Source organism: Gallus gallus, chromosome 1 (genome assembly GCF_016699485.2).
Source record: "Gallus gallus isolate bGalGal1 chromosome 1, bGalGal1.mat.broiler.GRCg7b, whole genome shotgun sequence".
NCBI classification, from domain to species: domain Eukaryota; kingdom Metazoa; phylum Chordata; class Aves; order Galliformes; family Phasianidae; genus Gallus; species Gallus gallus.
Genome location: NC_052532.1, coordinates 141,050,781 through 141,069,132, shown reverse-complemented (window position 1 = coordinate 141,069,132; position 18,352 = coordinate 141,050,781).

The window sequence follows — 18,352 nt, the reverse complement described above, 5'->3', positions numbered from 1 at the left end:
ACAACTTGAGGCACTGATCAGCAGGGTATGCATCCATATTCAGTCTTTTTCACAGTGAATATTTTTTTAAAATCAATGTTACATAGAATATGCAGATTTAATATCACACATAAGTATTTATATCTGAACCTAAGGCATGGTTCACTGAAGACTGGCAGTAGTAAAAATCTAACCAGCCTTGTTCAGCAGCTGCATAATTGTGGAGATACTTCAGCTCCATAGGCATATTCTGACTTATCTGAAAGATTTCATAGCATTTGCAGCATTTGGCATGTGTAACTAGAAACATATGCCAACCAGAAAAGAGTCAGGGTGTCATCCAAGTTTCATGAGGGACTGATCCAATACGAGTATGTGGATTTTATTTATTTATTTATTTTTTAGTTAGAATAGCAACAGACACTGTTACTCAAAAATGAGTTGCTCATGATCAGGAGGTTAGCATAGTGGTTAGACTAGTTGAGCAAGTGTGAAAACTGGATTCAGGTGTGTCCTTATTCATATCTACATCACTCCCCCTCACCCCCCTTCTCCCCCACCCCTCCCCCATGACAGTATGTTAATCGCCAGGTCACCATCTAGGCTGGAGGAAAGTGAGAAGAGGGTTAGGAGCAAAGTCCTTTCTGCTTAGCTAAAGACAAGTGAATTTCACAAAATACACAGGTTCAGTGGCAGGAGGCAGCATGGCTGCAACCTAAGGAATGTGGTACTCTGGAAGGGGGAAGTGAGTCACCATGGGTTTTGGTCCCTATTCACAAGGCTGAATTTTATTAAATAGGCATGGGGGGGGGGGGGGGAACAGACAATCTTGAGAGCCGGAACATAAAACTTGGTGGGTCCTGTAACCATTTGGATATTACATAACTACTTCCACGGCAGCTGCGTTTTAAAGTGGGTGAGCCACGCTCAGTTCTTCAAAGGCTATTGTAGGCACTCCCTCAGGAGAGGGCTCCCAGGTTTTGGCTTCTGAATAGATGAAGGTGCCACCCTTGTGGTGCTGACTCATGCACCTTAACACAGACAGCCATGCCTCCACATAGAGCATTTCCGCTCTTGGCTTTGTGACTCCTGATTAGCGTGCATATTTCATGAGTAACTAATTCTCGTTTAATTTTCAAAAACTGCTTGGTTGAAGTACTGGCAATGGAAATTTTGTTTGTAACCAGATTTTTTTCCTGTTTCTTCCCCTCATTTTATTAAGATGCTAATCTATCTGGCAGCACTACTTTTCTGTGTGAATATGAAAATGCCTGGAAGTGATTACTTTCTTGGGGTAACATAGTCAAAAAGCAGCATGCATATCACAAAAACAGGGAAAAACATCCTGTCTGCACTTAAAAAATAAAGTGAAGGATACAGGAATTAACAGGAATTGACCTGGAAGCAGCTTTGTCTGTTCAGCTCTCAGCCACGTTGTTAAAATTTTATCCGAAGGGGTTAGATAAATCTTTTTCTTTTATTTTCTTACCGTCATGCAAACTGATGAACTTTAAAATGGCAGAAAATTCTAGTTAGTACTTTCCAAATATGTTCTTAAAAGAAGTATAAGAAAAACATGATGTATTATATGGGCAAGCCAGTTTAGCAGGAAGTCTTCTGAGTGCAAGATTCTGCCTCCTGTATTCAGAGAAGTAATGCTTCATTTTGCAAGTTGAATCATTAATTTATTTGTCTGGCTAAGTAGGCTAAATGTTGAATGAATAAAGCTTTGGAGCAGGACGCAAATTTATTTTACTGTGTAGGTTTAATAGAAGCTTTTCTTTTTTCTTTCTTCTCTGTACATATCTCATTGAAATAGCAAGATTTAGAGACTGTACTTGGAGAAGTCTCTCCAAACAATCTGAAGAGAAACAAAGCACTAGAGAGAAAAGAGGCATCTTGAAGTCTGCCTTCTTGGAATTTTCTGTAGGATGACTCTTCCTTCTACTCTTTTCGGAAGACATAAAAAAAATGGTATATCATATTGTCTGGTTCCATTGTTGTTGTTCATGTCCTTTATTCTGAAATAGTATCAGTAGTACTTGTCTTCAGATTGATATTTTTTTTAAACCACAATGATAGTGACTGTGCAGGTCAAACTGAATTGTATCTTGATGAGGGATCTGACTAACTTTGATGTTGTCCCAGCTGACAATCTGCCATAGAGCCATAATCATGGCTCTTCAGTAATACTGGACAGGGTTGTCTTGAGTGCTAGCAAAGCTCAGAGCACTGGGCATCCTCAGCATGCATAGCATCTAGCCCACTGCTTACGTAGTGTTGAGTTACATCTCACCTATATTCTCTGTAGAATCTGTGAACCCGCCATCAGACTGTGCACTGATTTCAAAATGCGCTTGGGGCCTGTTTCTTCTGGATCTGCATCTGAGATGGCAATGTGTTAAAGCTGGACAAGTTTCCAAGTGCATGAAGTATCCTAAAGCTTATATGTGCCTCTCTAATGTTGTAGTTGATGTCACTGTGTATGTGGTTACTGTTCACTGATAGTGTTTTGTTTTGGCTTCCGAGTTTGATAAAGTTGTTTTCAAATTTCTATCACAGATGCTAATTACAGCTGTATGTATTCTTGGGTTATAATCTCAGTAGTGTTGGAAACAATGTGGACGTGGAAAGGCATCCTTTTTTTATTTGTATTATTTCAAAGTTTTCAATGAGTGAAGCATATCTTTCTATGGCTTAAAGAATTGCAATGCAGTGTGGTGGTATATACTTTTTTGGACATATCTCTTATTAATTTGTGTTGTGTTTTTGGAGATGAGGAAAAGTGCCTAAATATATTAAGTCTTTTAAAGTAATAACATACTGAACACTACTTTAAAGTCAGAAGCTGCTAATAGTGACAGAACATGGATGTAGTAAAACCACTGAACTATGGGTCAACACTAGCATTTTAACGAGGATAAAGAGTTGTACTTTTACTGTTTCAACAGTATCTATTTACTCCACAATATAGATTGATGTTCATCTCAGAGAAGATAAACTGAATCCTTTTTGGATAAAATAAAAACTGAAGCACAGGTAGTTTTGAGCATGAAGAAACTCTTTACTCTCAGAGTGATTGAACGCTGGTACAAGTTGTCCAGAGAGCCTGTGGAGTCTCCATCTTTGGAGACATTCAGAAGCCATCTGGATATGGTCCTGAGCAATTGTTTCTAGGTGACTGTGCTTGAACCAGGGGGATTGGACCAGGTGACCTCTAGAGGTCACTTATAGCCTCCATGATTCTGTGAAATCTGCTGTTGAGGTTTCACTTTGCAGGAATGATCTAAAGCTAGCCCAAAGTAAAGCACTTCCCAAAAGTATGTTGCTTGGGCATTTGGTTCCCAGCAGTAACTATCTTGGTTCACAGACTTTCAATTGCAAAGTACAACTTGCTGATGCAGACATAGCCTCTAACATCACAGAAAGCTGAGTTAGCAAGTTCTTTCCTTTTGGCTTCTTTGCTCAGGAGCCCATAGATATTGCAAAAAGTCTAGTCCAGAATTGCACTGTGTGTTGGATATATACTGGAACAGCTCCTCAAGTCATTTTTTTGCAGGCTAGAAGACTGTTATTTGAATGTCAGCATCTGATAGATAGGCACCAAGCCAATGTGAGTGTATATAGCATTGGGATATCTAGCCAATCTGAATTTGTAGACTTTCCTGCTAGTCAGATGATGAGTTAGCACACTCTAGACTCTCTTCATTTAAGCCCTCATTGGGCAATTATGTATGCTTTCTTGCCAAAGGTAAGTAGGAGAAATGAGTGGAGGAAGGTAATACTGAGGATGAATGGCAAAGAAGGCTTGGGAAGAGATGAATGAATTGTGTTGTGTGGCGGGGGAGGATATATATAGCTTAGGGTTGGTATGCTGAAGGTTCATCTGCAAACTTAAGTCCAGAGCTCCTGCTGTATATATTAGGTAATGAAGTAATGCACTGACATGCTCTGACTGCTCAGAACAGGACTCCCAGGGCAAGATGCCATCCATACTAACTCACCCTGCTGAATAGCATTGTGTGCAGTTTTTCTCAAGCTGTTTCTACAGGTATTCAGTCTTGATGGTGCAGAGGGACTTGAAATTGTCTAAAAGAATCTGTACTTCAGGAAGAGGTGACTTTGGTGCATCTGTATAAAGGTGCTGCTGCAAAAAGCAAATGGAAAAAGAAGTCTGGAGCTTCCCTCAGGCTTGAAGCCAAGATTTATTTGATTGTGAGACATCTGTCATCAGTAGGAGTTGCCAGCAGTGAAGCTGGGGGCTACAAATGAGATTGACAGTACGTGATGACCTAGTGAAAGAAAGGGAGTTTTTAGGATGCAGTGTAGCATAGGGATTCATGATTAGAAGACAAAATAAGCTATGTATCTGAAAGAGGAGGGTCGTGTATGGTAGGAGGATGGGTAGCTCAAAGACTAAAAACACACCAAGGAATAGGATAGAGAACAGTAAAATGCATGTGCTGGAGAGAAAGTATTCAGCATTGTAAGAAAACATGAAGGAAGTGAAGAACAAAAACAATAAAGAAATGAAGAATGTGAAACCTCAGAAAATACTCACTGCATTAAGGAAAATAAAAAGGATGTATTCTTCAATACTATATTGTATGGTCTGTTGCTAATGCTGCAAGAATGAATGTTAAACACTTTAAATGGACCGATGTCTGAGTTGAATTCTCTTGATCAGTCTCCTAGGCAAGTTCGTGAGAACTGCTGATCTGTTCATCTTATTCAGATCACATGAATGTGAACACAGGGGAGATTTGACTTGGTGTCCACATCTACAAATACAGAGAGGAAAAAATGGAAAGAAAAAGCCTCCCCTGAGAAGAAAGGGAGTGATCCCATTATAAATGAGAGTCATACATCCTTTCTGGAGGCGTGTTGAAATTTCCCATGGGAGGAAGAAGAATAAACAAAGGTTGGTATTACCAATAAAAGAAAAATAGTTGGCAACCAAGGAAACAATAATTATTTGATTGCAAGGTCTGAAAAACTAGCAACAGAAACAATACCAGTTAAAAACAACAGGACAAACACATCTCACTTGCAACTCTACCTGTCATTACCCCAAGAATGTGTTTGCCTTACTGCTCTGAGAGTAGTACTCTGCCAGCAAAATAAATATGCCCTGACTTTTTGTCTTTGCTGCTTCACTCTTCTTATGACCACAGTGTTCCTGAGGGTTTATTGTGTTCAACTTCACAACACTATTGTGAAGAAAGACGTTCCTCCCAACTGAGGAGCGGAGCCTGAAGCATAGCTGTGCTTACAGCCATACAGACAGCTTATGGCAGGCAAGGGAGTTTCCAAATCATAGACCAGTAACTATTTCTTGTTTACTTTCTGATTGGCAAAAACAGTATTGGACTATTAATACTGGGAAAAAAAAATAAAAAAAAAAATTCTTGAGCACTGGCTTCTACCTATCATGAGATAGTTGAACAAAGTTCTTTACTGAGGGGGAGAGAAAACAGAAAAGAACTACAACTGTGGCTTCAAGAATTTCCATAGTTTTGAGACAAAGCTATTTGCGCATATAGCAACAGGGCTATTTAAAATCATCTGCATTTCACTCTATGTGCAAATTTACAAAGCCTGCCAAGGCCAGGTTATAGTAGGCATTATTATTCCTTAAAGGAAAGGTGTGGGGTGAGCTGGCTTAAGTTGTGTTTTCTGTCAGTGTGACAATGAACTCACTGCTAGAGTCCTAACTGTGCTTCCTCATTGAATGGCACCATCTAGCTTAGCTTTGTCATAGTGCAAACAGCTGTTCTGCCTTCCCAATGTTATCTTCACTAACAGTGTACAGCTGAGCTGGGGGAAGACTTGCTCCTAGTTCACTGTGAGTTACTTTTTTCATTCATCTGGGTATATAGGCAGAGTAGAATGGCTACTCGACGGGCCTGGGTTTGCTGTGAAGGTTTAGACAGCTGTGTTTCCTGCCTTTCATTATGTCATGTTTGCAATTTGTGTTTCTCCAGAAGAGTGCTGCAGCTTTTTTTTCCAACAATTCAAATCTATATGCTAGCTTTGGACAGCAGACAGAAGTCTGTGTGATGGCAAACATGACTTTCTCCAGCCTGAAACTGCTGAAAGTGACTGAGAAGCAATGCTCTGATAAGAATTCAACTTTGTTGGGAAGAGCTATATTGTGTAATGTAAACTAAGTCCTCTGGCTAGAGAAGGGAATTGGATGTTTCCTACAAGGTGCAAATTACCATTCACCTTTACCAGCTGCATCACATGATTTTTAATTTACAGAAAGACAATGCCATTTGACTAGACCTCTCCTGATTAATATTATTCTTTCTTTGTTTCAGTGATGGTTGTTTCTTACATTATCTGTTAACGTTACAGCAGGCCTTCAAGATCTTAAAAGTCTTTATGTGTTCTCAATTTGCATTGTTTGCTTTCTTTTTACTGCATCTTTGCATTTTTCTTTATCTCCTTTCCATCTACATTTAGCATTGCTACCTATTAAATGAGATTGTAATCTCATTGTTACTTCCTGTTAGTTTGGAGAAGAGAAAGAAAAATATCACTCTGAGTTCTCAAATTTTGTTGTTTATCCTCTGCTCCCCCGGAAACGGGTTATAAAACCAAATATTGGTTATAAAAAAGAGCTATCTTTTAGAACTTAGTGGCAGTATAGGAGCAAAGAACACTGACTGTGTGAGTAGTAATTTTTATTGTCTCTATATCTTTCTAGGTATTTTAATATTAAATAATATATTTTCCTTATTGAAAGAAAGAAAACCAAACTTGAAACTAAGTTTATCAACTTAGTTCAATAGACTGATCATCTTATCTGAAGACTGATAGAGATCATGCAGGGGCTCTTTCATGTGGCTGTGTATGAAACTGTGTGCTTCATTTTGTAGCAAAGCCTCTATTAATTTATGAGAGGAATTTATGCTACAAATGAAAGTAAGTGCTCTTTTTCTGATATAGCTCTGAGAAGTCAGATAGCATCAGCAGTATTTTCCAATGAGGTTAGAAATATTTATTTCCTTATGTATTTGCATGCAGCTATTTAAAAATGTCAGCCTGTTGAATTAGTATAGAAGCAAGTAGTTCACATACATTATCTGTTTTAAACAGTGATCTAAAAAATGGCCTGTAAAATAGGAATTTCTGAAATATTTTCTTTCCCTTTTCAATGACTGCCTCATTTGTAAGAAAAAAAAAATAAAGCCACATTTCATCTTCCTCTTCTGCTTTCCTTCTGTGGAAAATGGAGACAACAGTACTTCTCAGACTCTTTACAATTCTTTGAGATAAGTAGATGGAAAATGCAATCAAAAAATCCAAATATTTTGTAATAGTGTTATACATAGTTTATTTTCCTTTGTCCATAAAGTATATTTGAAAATCTATTTTCTTGCCTCTTTCAAGATGGAATAAAGAGTTTTCCCTATGAGTAAGTACTGTGCTGAGCATATTTGAATTGCAAACACAATTTTCAGAACTCTAAATAGACTCATGGTGGTTGGCAAAAGGATTTGCACTTGTGCTTGTGGATATTGGATGGTGGTCTGTGTGCATTAAAGATGAATGCCAACATGATTGTATAAATATTACATTAGCATGCCCTACTAAAAACAGTCTGCAAGACACCCTTGGATTGCCCTACTCTAGAATTCATAAGTGGGTATGACTAAAATAGGAATAGCCTAGATAAGTATGTATTTACATGTCTGCTCAGACTTCTCATTGAAGTGCTTCGTACACAAAATGCCTGAGCAGTTAGTTAGTGGTTAAGGTGCCAGTAGGTGGCATTCAAGAATACGTTCCCCAATTCTATAGGTCTAGATGTGTAGGATTCATAACCATGGTGTGGTTGTTTCCACTGACTTGTGCCTGAATATTTTTGCATGGTGCTCTTAACGAAAGTTAAGCTTGTTCTAAGTGCATAGCTAAAGCAAGGGATAAGGTACTTGCATTTGGAAACTGTTTCACTGTAAAGGCAAATTGCATGTTTGTTTTTTTTTTTCAACTGAAGGTCACCAGCTTTGTTCCTGTTCTCAACACTTGTTTTACTTGAGCAATTTTGACAAAACATAGGTGATTTTAAATGAATGTGTTCATCTGAATTTATAAAAAGCTGCAATGAGAAGAATTAGAATGGTACAATTAGAGGAACCCTGCTTCCCATTCTGAATAAAAGAGTGTAGACAAAATCTACAGGAGCAGGTCAACATTTGTTGAACAACATTCAAGTTCCTGTTTTATGGGCACCACACTAAATGCAGTCCATTGCCTTTGACTGAAATAAATGAACTGTTTGTCAGTCCCAGTGGAAGCAGAATTCTTGAATGAGGACTAAATTTTCCTTTTATATGAAAGCAAGTAAGCAAGAAAAGTCCTCGGTGACTAGTCTGTCGTGTATTATTGCTGGTTTATCAAAACCTCCACCCATTCCATGTGGATAATGGACTTGCTCTGTCCTTAGCATAATTATTCGTCTAGACTGGAGACATGTCAGGCCAATATTTCCACAAAGGGTTTTTCCTCTTTAAAACCGGATGGTGGCTTGAATCATGGGATTAAATTTAAAAAGTGCTCCTAATAAGACCGTGACCTTGTCTCACTGGCAAAGATTGTACTGGGAACCACTCCCAGAAAAGTTAAAAACATGAACTAGAAGTAAGCTGGTCAATTCTCTGTGGAAAGCATCTAGTGGAAAAAGTCATAATAACAGAATAGGCTAAAGGTATTTTACAGTAGCCATGAATTTCTTGTCATAGTTGGCTTTGTCCTACTTCTGTGTAGACATTACTATAGTCAGATATATGATTCATTTCTGGCAATGTCAGATAGTACGTTCTAGTAAACTGTAATGAAAACCGTGCATGATTTGATTAGGTTGCTATTTCTCAAACTTTTGTCAGATAGATAATGTGAAACAAATGGCTTCCTTCACTTTGCCCTGAAAGGAGAAAATAACTTTGCAAATATAATTTGGGCATGGAGACCTCTTCAAAGAATAATCTCTTACAAAAAATAAAATAAAATAAATTAAAAAAAAACACACAAAAAAGTGCAATTTATGCCTCATTAGCAATTCTTATAAACACCTTCACTCATCACTATGAAGCAGGACTAGAGCTATCCTGGAAAGTCAAAAAATTTGCAAGATAGTGATTTCTTTACTTACGTCAGTACTGAACTGAAAAACTGGGAAAGGTTGTCATTCATTTTTTATATGCTGAAGCAGAGTTTATCAAAGAACACTTTAGATTTTTACAGTGTCTGTGAGCATTTGTGTACCTAGCTAGCACTGCTGAAGTTAAAAGTCCATTGGCATTTCCATTATGAACTGCATTTTCAGTGTTTTGTAACAATAACAGTCCCTAAAATTTCTTTCCAAGTGAAAACTTGGCATGTAGATTCTCAGTCCAATTATTTCTGTATAAATGTTGAGACAAATCAGTTTGTTCATTCTTACATTTTATGGGAGATCATAAATTTTTATGGTTTCAAATGTTTTATTACATTCCTGTAACAGTAGAAGAATTCATTAAAAAGAGTTCCTCATTGAAAAGGGAGTTTGCAATACTGCATTCAGTTAAAACTGAACTGCCTATATTTTAGTAATTTATTCTTTCTTTTTTTTTTTTTTAATTAGAAAGTAGCTACTGTGTACACAATTTTATTTAGAATATAATATTATTTCTCAGAAACACCTAATGACAGTGAGATGCTTGGTAGTCTCATGTCAACCATCTATAATAAAGAAATATATTAATTGTTTAGGGTATGAGAAAAGTCTTCAATTAGGCCTGCACTAGAACATGTACTTAAAGATTGTCCAAGTTTACATCACCATTACAATATTGTCTAGTATAGACCCTTTTCCTACCTAAAATTCATGTCTTTTTTTTTCCTCTTGATTTAGCTATTTGGCATACATTTGAAGTTTCTGTTACAAATAAACTTGCATAGTTAAGATAAGTTAAAGAGTATTAACTTGCATCTTAATACAGGAAAAAACTGATGTTAATTTGTGTAAAGCTTGTGTAAAGGCTAAGTCAGAACTGGTGCTGAGTAATTTTTTTTACTTTAGATAAACTCCTCTTTATAATGCAAAGTGATAGCATGTAACAAGTTGCTTTCCTATCTCTAAACCTCTTGAACTCCCTATTCGTTGGTATGCTTTTAAGGGTATTTCCTGTCACTCAACACTGATGCCAGATCAGATGTTCATAAGTAGAAAAAAGCATACTTGCATATACTTGAACATGTCTGCATTGTACTTGCTGACACTTGGATACAAAGCATTTTAAATCATTAATGAGGTAAAAAGACCTAAAAACTTCTATTCCATGTAAAGCCTAGAAATTAAAAAGTAAAATGGAATATTGCCCTACTTGCTGGCTAAGGTTCTTTGTATAACAAAACCACTTTTAAGTAATAATTCCTCAGCATAAATGTTGGAACAGAACCACTGGGAAGTTAACAATTCACAGAAATAAGCACCCTTCCCTTTATTGTCTGCACATTTGAATTCTCTGACAAGCATATTAACTTCCTTGATGGAGAAAAACTTCATCGTTTGGATAATGTCATTTTTATTTATAGAAGCAAATGTATCTATAACGGCAGAGAAGTCTGTAAATACAACAATGTGTTTAAAGTCAGTCAACTTTTTTCCTGATCAGAATGTGTTCTTTGCCCATCTGGTTTCTGTATCTCATTTTAATACGAAAAAGTGATAATGGTAGCAATAATGGCAATGAAAGCAATAATGAATTATGATGGAAATACAAGGTCTTGATTCACAGAAACATTTGAAATCAAGTACATTCAGCAAACTAATGCATTCTGTTACTTTATTTCGTGGTTTGTCTTTTAAATATGCCCCAGTCCTCATGGAGTTGGCAAGCTTCAACACAATAAGAACCCCAGAAAATTAGGTACGATGATTGGCTGGTTACCTGATTTTAATAGTTTCCATGGATGTAAAGGCCATCGGTCTCACAGAGAGCAGTATTTTGTATGCCCCACTGGGCCAATTCTTATAGAGACCAAGTTTTACTGAAGTGATTCTTCTCTGATACTGGGGTGATTTATCAGAGGTGATTCTTCTCTCATTTAATATCACAGAAACATTGTGATAAATTTAATGTCAGCTCTGGCATTACTCCATAAGCTGTTGGGTTGAATGTTCCTGTAGAAATGCAAATATGTTTTTACTATTGCCATCATCATCATTACGGAGATTTCAAAATCGGGCCTCAGACTGGGTAATCCTGTACAGTCCAGAGGTGTTGCCAGTGAATGTTTCCTCTGCACCTCCCGTCGCCATGTTTTCCTTATACATGCAATTAGCTTAGGCTGCCGTAGTGTGAAGGATGCCATCTGAATATTTTGGGGTTAGGAAATGCAGAAGCAGTTTTTAGTAATTCAGACCGAGAGACTGCATTTTGTATCAGATGGATGCACTTGTCCTAGAGACCCAGCACTTCTATGATCTCTTGTTAAGCTTAGTAACATTTTTTTTACATAAAATGTTTGTTTTTGTAAGTACATTGTCTCAGTAGCATCATTATAACATCATCTGAGACATAAATGAGCATCATTTGAGCTGGACCTCTTCCAGCTCCATATAAATATATTTTTGAATCCACCCTTGACCATTGCAGCCTTGCTGCAAATGAAAGGTTGAGAGACTTAATTGTGATTGACATCAGGAAGGGATAATCTCCCTGGGGTAGTGCCTGTGGGTGACTCACTGTTACCCTTCCCTGCTGGACTGCAAATATCTATAATAATAGAGCTCTGTCAGGGAAGAGACTTTCTGGCAAAGTGTTACTTGTGTCAAGCCACAGGGGTTTCAGATTTTCTTATGTAACCTTACAGTAGTGTCTCTGGCAAACACTGGTGGAGACACAGTTATTCCAGTGAAGCAATTGCCTCAGCAGTAAAAAAATAAATAAAAGACTCTAGGCATACAGAGTGGGTGCAGAGATTCTGTATCTTACGTAATGATTTCCTTTAATAATATTTGTAATGTGAAATATGTAACGTAAAAAAAAAAAGAAATCTGTGTTAGAATCATGCTGATGCAATCTGAAGTTGGTTAGGAGTAGGAGCACATGAAACATCACAGAGTAGGCAAGTTCACTGCACAGAACTTTGTTCTTAGTCATCTCTTTTAAGGGAGCTTATTGTTTCAAAAGATGCCATTTTAGAGGTGTTTACTGCAATATGATAGCCTGCACAAGAAATTAAACCTTTCTTTGCCTTGTCTCTGTAGCTGCTATTGCAGTACTGGTGGTAGGAAGATGATGGTTAACTATTTTTCTTGAAATCATTTTAATTTTGTAATAATACAAAATTTTAGTGATTTCATAGTCCTGCTTTAGAATTAAAGATTAATTATTATTATTATTTTTTCAATTGGGATATATCTTAATGTGTATACCTCATATGAGTAGTTCATGATAATATAACTTTAAGTCTTCTGTAAAGTATTTATGCACACAAGAGATTATTTTTTCATTCTTTAGATGATTTGTTTTTCATTCATAATTTAAAACTTGGACTAGAAGGCTTCTCATGTAACTTTAGGTGTCTGTAGGGTGGTGGGAACCTGCAAAAATTCTATCCTATGGAAATGTATGGTAGTGTAAGTGGTAACCACTGTTTCTGGCAGCTGTCTTTCTTTCGGGTGGTGTGGGATGTCTGCATCATTGCCTTGGGCATGATCCTAAATTGAGAGGTGAATCTCTTTTCAAAATTATAGAAATTAGGAGACTGCTTTAAAAAATAAGACATAGGATTGTCTGTGTGGTAGATAGGGATAATTTTTGGAGTGACCACTTGACTGACGTATTTTGTTCTCATTGCTATCATTCATAGTTATTTTAGTAGTGTTTTTTACTGATTATTATTCATCAGTATTGTCACAAAACAAACAAACAAACAAACAAAAAACACAAATGCAGTGAAAGATCACATCCACTGTTACCACCAGAGCTATGGGTCTTGTCTAGGTTAACTTTTGCTCATCGGAAACAATCTGAATAAAACAGAGCTTTATTTCAGTGCCTTATCAATACGTCTTTTTATGGTTTCCTTTAGTCTTGTGGAAAGGTATGATAAAAACTGGGACAGTTTTATATCTCGTTTAATGATTGGAACTGATAGATGAGCCTAGTGTCTTCTTTCTGGATCTATGCAACTTCAGGTGATATTACAATAGTCATTTTCTCCCTGTGGTGGATGTTGTGAACTGAAGCCACAAATGGCCTGAATAGGAGTTCCATGCTGCATGATTTCATACAAGTTGTACTTTAAGAAACCCACCAAAGTTAGAACAGATGTGGCACTGCTCTGAGGGATTTTCCTGAAAATTAAGTGTCTCTAGAGAGGCAAAACTTTGTAAGAAGATTCTCATAGGGGACCTATAATAAATTTCATCCTGTAGGTTTTATGAGGGGAAAGGGCAATCCAAGTCCAAATGTGGTATATCCCTGACATTTCTCTTCCCACAAATAATCCTAGTGATTGATGACATGGACCATGAAAAGAAAGCTGACAAGCAAAATAAAGTTAAACAGCATCATGATTCCATAAAATAATACCAATACTTCTACTAATAAAAGAGCCAAATAACTCTTATTTATGTAGTTTTCCTATAAGTTTTGTTTGAAGAAAAGTTAGTTTGTGACAAGAACAATTAGTAACTGGGAGAGGATAGAAAGCCAGAAGGTTTGTTTGTTACTTCTGTATATATTTCCATGTGGAAGGTATAAAGGGCTCATGTAGTAGTGGTTGAGCTGAGTTATTTTTTGTTTATTTCAGGAGGTGAAGGCAAATTTTCCCTTTCAAATCTATTTTTCTCATAAATTTGCAATGGTAGATTTTTTTTTCTTCCAGTGGGTTTCTCTGCTTCCCGGGTCAAAATTTGATGTTCCCCTAAATAAAAATGATTTTCCTTCAACTGTTGTTGCAGAAACAGAATAAAGAGGGGATGTTACATAAGAATAGAGATAATTTCCATCATATTTGAGAAGTCATGGCTGTCAGGCAAGGTCCCAGACAACTGGAGGAAGGGTTACGTCACTCCCATTTACAAGAAAGGGAGCAAGGAAGACCCAGGGAACTACAGGCCAGTGAGTCTCACCTCTGTGCCTGGGAAGATCATGGAACAGGTCCTCCCGGATGACATGCTCAATCACATGAGGAATGAGCATGTGATCCGAAACAGCCATCACGGCTTCACCAGGGGAAGGTCATGCTTAACCAATCTTGTGGCCTTCTATGATGGAGTGATGGTATTGGTGGATGAGGGGAAGGTGACCGATGTCATTTACCTGGACTTGACCAAGGCCTTTGACATGGTACCCCACCACATCCTTATCTCCAAATTGGAGGGATGCAGATTTGATGGGTGGACCACTCGTTGGATAAGAAATTGGTTGAAAGGCTGCAGACAGAGGGTGGTGATCAATGGTTCTATGTCCAGGTGGAGGCCGGTAACGAGAGGTGTCCCCCAGGGGTCTGTCTTGGGACCGGTGCTCTTTAACATCTTTATCAATGACATCAATGATGGAATTGAGTGCACCCTCAGAAAGTTTGCTGATGACCAAGCTGAGTGGTACAGTTGACACAGTGGAAGGAAGGGCTGCCATTCAAAGGGACCTCAACAGACTTGAAAGATGGGCCAAGGTGAATCTAATGAGGTTCAACACAGCAAAGTGCAAGGTTTTTCAATTGGGCTGGAGGAATCTCAGGCATATATACAGACTGGAAGGAGCAGTCCTTGAGAGCAGCTCTGCAGAGAAGGACCTGGGGTCCTGATGGATGACAAACTTAACATGAGCCAACAGTGTGCTCTTGCAGCTTGGAAAGCAAATGGTATTCTGGGCTCCATCATGAGAGGGGTGGCCAGCAGGGACAGGAAGGTGATTGTTCCCCTCCACTCTGCTCTTGTGAGGCACCATCTAGAGTACTGTGTCCAGGTATGAAGCCCCCAGTACAAGAAAGACAGAGAGCTGTTGGAGAGGGTCCAGAGGAGTGCCACGAAGATCATGAGGGAGCTGGAGCACCTCCCCTATAGATCCTTTCTGACAAACCTGATTTCATTCTATGACAAGGTGACCTGCTTAGTGGATGAGGGTCAGGCTGTCGATGTGATCTACCTGGACATCAGTAAGGCCTTTCACACTGTCCCCCATAACATTCTCGTGAAGAAGCTGGCTGCCCATGGTCTGGATGGGTGTACACTCCGCTGCGTGAAGCACTGGCTGGATGGCCGGGCCCAAAGAGTCGTGGTCAATGGAGTTGAATCCAGTTGGCGGCTGGTCACGAGTGGTGTTCCCAAAGGCTCACTGCTGGGGCTGCTTCTGTTTAACATCTTCATTGATGATCTTGATGAGGGGATTGAGTGCACCCTCAGTAAGTTTGAAGATGACACCAAGCTGGGAGGGAGTGTTGATCTGCCAGAGGGTAGAAAAGCACTACAGAGGGACCTGGATAGACTGGATCGATGGGCCAAGGTTAACGGTATGAGTTTCAATAAGGCCAAGTGTCGGGTCCTGCATTTTGGTCACAACAACCCCAGGCAACCCTACAGGCTTGGGGAGGTGTGACTGGAAAGCTGCCTGATGGAAAGAGACCTTGGTGTACTGACAGACAGTCAGCTGAGTATGAGCCAGCAGTGTGCCCAGGTGGCCAAGAAGGCCAAGGGCATCCTGGCTTGTATCAGGAGTGGTGTGGTGAGCAGGACTAGGGAAGTAATCCTGCCCCTGCACTCGACATTGGTGAGGCCTCACCTTGAGTACTGTGTTCAGTTTTGGGCACCTCAATACAAGAAGGACATGGAGGTACTGGATCAGGACCAGAGAAGGGCAACGAGGCTAGTGAAGGGCTTGGAAAATCAGCCTTATGAGGAGAGGCTGAGGGAGCTGGGGCTGTTTAGTATGGGGAAGAGGAGGCTGAGGGGAAACCTTATTACTCTCTTCCAGTACCTGAAAGGTGCTTACAGTGAGAGCGGGGTAGGTCTCTTCTCACTGCTGACAGGTGACAAGACGAGGGGAAATGGCCTCAAGTTGCGCCAAGGTAAGTTTAGGTTGGACATTAGGAAACAATTCTTTACAGAAAAGGTGGTTAAACAGTGGAATAGGCTCCCCAGGGAGGTGATTGAGTCACCATCCCTGAATGTGTTTAAGAGCCGTTTGGATGTGGTGCTCAGAGATATGATTTAGCAGAGGGTTGTTAGAGTTAGGGTACTATTGTTAGGCTGCAGTTGGATTTGATGATCTTTGAGGTCCTTTCCAACCTGAGTAATTCTATGATTCTATGATTCCCTACGAAGACAGGCTGAGGGAGCTGGGCTTATTCAGCCTGGAGTGGAGAAGGCTGCGGGGTGACCTCATTGCAGTCTTTCAGTACCTGAAGGGAGCCTATAAACAGGAAGGGAGTAAACTCTTTGAAAGGGTAGATAACACCAGGACAAGGGGGAACGGTTTTAAGTTGAAAGAGGGAAGATTTAGGTTGGATGTTAGGGGGAATTTCTTTACAAGGAGAGTGGTGAGGTGCTGGAACGGGCTGCCCAGAGAGGTTGTGGATGCCCCGTCCCTGGAGGTGTTCAAGGCCAGGTTGGATGGGGCCCTGGGCAACCTGGTCTAGTAAATGGGGAGGTTGGTGGCCCTGCCTGGCAGGGGGGTTGGAGATTCATGATCCTTGAGGTCCCTTCCAACCCAGGCCATTCTGTGATTCTGTGATTTCCACACTTTAAGATATAAGGGCTTGGCCTGCTTTGTGTGTTAAAGGTGTTAAGAATTTGGATAGTAAACACCCACTGGGTGTTTGTAATTTCCTTTAATTTATATTGAATCTCTACGGTGTTATAAACTAGTGATGGAGAAGAAAAAAATGTTTTGTAAGTAATGAGATTCTGCTTTTATAGAGTGTAATTCTTAAAAGCTTGAAATTTTGTCTGTTTGCTGAACTCTTTAAATTGTATATGAGGAGTGCTCATCACAGCTGAAGAGACAGGTAAATAATTTCAAATTGTCTTTCCACTCTTACTAAGTAGAAACAACGACATATTCTAAGCAAACTAGCTCCTTTGTAAAAAGCTGCAGAATAAGGAACTGCATGACCACAGTATGTGCAGTATTGCAGTGCAGTAGACTGGAAGCATTAGAACTATTTTGCACCACCACAAATCTTCGTGCACAGTGAGGAACTACTCAGGAGCCCCTATGTCACATTTAGTGCACCTTTACAACTGCTTTATTCATAGATTCATAGTATCATAGAATAGCTTGGATTGTAAGGAACACCAGTTTCAACACCCTGCTGTGGGAAAGGCTGCCACTCTCTAGATCAGACTGCCCAGGGCCCAATCTAACCTGGCCTTGAAAACCTCCAGGGATGGGGCATCCACAGTTACTCTGGGCAACTTGTTCCGATTCCTCACCACCTTCTGAGTAAAGAATTTCTTCATAACATCTAAATTAAATCTCCCCTCCTTTAATTTAAACCCATTCCCTCTTGTACTCTCACTATCAGACTGTGTGAAAAGTTGGTCTCCCTCCTGTTTATAAGCTTCATTTAAGTACTGGAAAGTTGCAATGTGATCTCTCTGGAGCCTTCTCTTCCACAGGCTGAACAAGCCCATCTTCCTCTGCACTTCATTGTAGGAGAGGTGCTCCAACCCTTTGATCACCTTCGTGGCTGTCCTCTGAACCTGTTCCAGAAGCTCCACATCTTATTCTGGGAAGATGTTTGGTCTCAATCATTTGGAGTACTGTGATAGCTTCATTTGTTCTGCTTGACTGTTACTTGATAGTATGGAGTTGCGTAAGATGGAAGTGAGGAATACCTTTTGGGAAACATTAGTCATTTCACCAAGCTTGCGTGAAAGCAACGCTGTCACTGTACTCTGGGGATAGTGCAGTGCAGGACTGCACTCTTTTTTTTGTTTGTTTGTTTTTGTTGTTGTTTGGTTGATTTTTTTGTGAATAGGCTATGGGAGAGTCACAAATGCCTAGGAAGTCACTTTGAAAACACAAACTTGTGTTACCATGGGATAGTCTGTTGGGCTTGGCAATTCTGAATCAGAAAGTTGAGTGCTACTAGCACTTCCCATTTTGTATGGCATAGAAATTAAATAAAATATATGTATTTATTTGTATTTATGCTGTTTGTGTCCAGTACATGCTATTGTCCTAGTTGCATCTTGATACTACCTGATTTCTGATATTTAGGAAAAGCCTTCTTTGGATTACTATCTGTGTATTCCTCTTAGGCAGAAGCTTCTTTCCTCTTTATTTATTTATTTTTTTTCCACAGTAATATATTTTCATTGTGCATTTCAAAGAGCAGTGAACAATAGCTCTGATTACTCCACTCA